Source organism: Polyodon spathula, chromosome 25 (assembly GCF_017654505.1).
Source record: "Polyodon spathula isolate WHYD16114869_AA chromosome 25, ASM1765450v1, whole genome shotgun sequence".
NCBI lineage: Eukaryota > Metazoa > Chordata > Actinopteri > Acipenseriformes > Polyodontidae > Polyodon > Polyodon spathula.
The window spans coordinates 12,900,157-12,902,578 of NC_054558.1; the positions used below are offsets into that span (position 1 = coordinate 12,900,157).

Genomic DNA, 2,422 nt, shown 5'->3' on the forward strand with positions numbered 1-2,422 from the left:
AATGACCTTTGCTGCTGCAACAGTGTTTGCCACTCCTTCTATTTTTGTGTTGTCTGCAAATTTAACAAGTTTGCTTACTATACCAGAATCTAAGTAATTAATGTAGATTAGGAATAGCAGAGGACCTAATACTGATCCCTGTAGTACTTCACTTGTTACCACACTCCATTCTGAGGTTTCTCCTCTAATCAGTACTTTCTGTTTTCCACATGTTAACCACTCCCTAATTCATGTACACGTGTTTCCTTGAATCCCTACTGAGCTCAGTTTGAGAATTAGTGTTTTATGCGGGACTTTGTCAAAAGCTTTCTCGAAATCTAAATAAACCAAGTCATATGCTTTGCAATTATCCATTATCGATGCTGCATCCTCAAAAAAATCAAGCAGGTTAGTTAGACACGATCTGCCTTTCCTAAAACCATGTTGACTGTCTCCCAGGACAGTTACCATATAGTTCATAGGTTGATGGGATGCTAAATTAATTAAGATTTGCTAAATTATTGAAGATTTCCTAGTTTGTACAGTTACACACCAAGCAATACAAACAAAAATAACAATGTAATTGAATGCTAACTAGTGTTTTAAAATCCTGGAGGTCCCCCATGACTCATCCAATAAGGACAGCACTGTGCCGCAGTGAAGACTGAGTCATACAATCAGGAGCTTGCTGCTTCTAATCCTGGTTGTGCTGAGTTGCCAATCTTGACTGGGGGTCCACAACTTTGCCTGCTACTATTAATAAAAATAAGAGAAATTATATGTAATGTTATTTAATGGCTATACTGTTCGTTATAAATACATGCTTTCAAGAAAGACACTGCCGATTGCAAGATAAATACAGAGATGTTGATGTAATAATTACTCTGTGATCTCACCATGTTTCTGGGCACTTGGAGTTTCTTCAAACTTCACGGCAGCGTAGGTGATATCATTTCCATTCCCTTGTGTGAAGAAACATGAGAAGAAATGACCCTGATTGCAATGTAATCATGATGTTTTAACATCAATGGAATGGTAGTTGTATAATGAAAATAAACAACATGATTTTATTCCATTTGGAATTTACAGTAGGCTACATTCCATTTACAGCAATGATGTTCTTGTGCGTCCAAATAATTGCTCCTTAGAACAATTCCATTGCATTGCCATTGCAGCACCTGCACCTGGCTACATTCACATTTAATACCAGCTATCCTACTGTGGTACCATAATCCTAGAGGCAGCATCATACCATTGTGGCTGCCCAATACTTTAATAGCATTGCCTCTTTAAATGAACAATTCTCTTACCTATGCTGGTTTCGTCAGCTGCTTTTCTGCCTTTGTTTTTCTGAGCAAACTTCACACTGGAGTAGAGAACTTCACCCGCTATATTTCTGGATCTTTGTGAGTCAAGACTCTTTCTTTCTATATGGTAAGTCAACCTTCACACTGCAGCGATGCTTCCCTTTGTGAGCTGTGTCTAAAATCATGCAAGACTAAAGAGGAAGGTCTTTTTAAAGTATGTTTATTTTAAAAAACTGATATGTGGTGCACTGTTTTGTTCAATGGCCACTTCTCCTTTTTTTGACATTTGTGGCTATATCTATCAACCAAAAGTTTCCAACACCCATGCTTCTAAATATAGATTTTAACTCTGTGTACAGTCAGTATTTCAAGACTATATGCTGGCAGGGCTGTCCTCTCTCTCCCGATCTGAATTGCAAAGTGATCCAGGTGCCTTTATACATGCGTCTCTGCCAAACTAAAAGAAAACCTGTCAAGGTGCCTGGTCTGTACCCTCCACATTGAGCTTATTGATGATCAAGATACCCCCCCCTCCCCAAAAAACATTTCAATACACAGGGTCTTCACTCCCCCCTCCCCAAAACACAGTTTTTGGTCAGATTTCTACTTAATTTAAATATATTAAATAATATAACTCTAACGATTAAGACTATTGCCCATATTTATTAGCCCGATATTTATAGCTAGTCGTGGTACTATTTGTCTTGAACCTGTTTATTGGGACTATAGTCATCTAACCAGTATACTAAATATAGTTTTAGACATGACATCTAGTCTGAGTGCTACCATATTTATATACAAGGATTGCCTTGGTGCTAAAGGATGTGTGTTTAAGTTGTCTAACAATTAAAGAAATCTGCAATCTTTTTAAAACTACAGTTTGTGTTGTGTAATTCTTGCGTATTTAGGTTATTGGTTTTAGGTCTGCTTTTCTGAATTGTCAATGCCCTGATAAACTGTTTAATTTGTTCAGTGAGTAACCATCCTGCACTGACGTAGTCTGTTGCATTGTGACCACCAAACCATTGAGCAAGATCAGAAGTACATCACAGCATTGCCAGCAGTTTCATTATGCAACATGATCTTATGAAACCTCAATGAGGAGCTTTTTACTAGAAATGATGACACAAATAATG

The 2,422-nt window shown here is 37.6% G+C and overlaps 1 long non-coding RNA gene across 1 annotated transcript; it reads right to left on the reverse strand.

Moving 5' to 3' along the window:
- Nucleotides 1–381: 381 nt before the first annotated feature.
- LOC121299546 lies at nucleotides 382–1,447 on the reverse strand. Its single transcript, XR_005947427.1, has 3 exons — nucleotides 1,290–1,447; nucleotides 876–941; nucleotides 382–732 (listed from the first exon to the last, which is right to left on the reverse strand). It is a non-coding gene; the product is annotated as an uncharacterized LOC121299546 (long non-coding RNA).
- Between the last annotated feature and the right edge of the window lie 975 nt (nucleotides 1,448–2,422).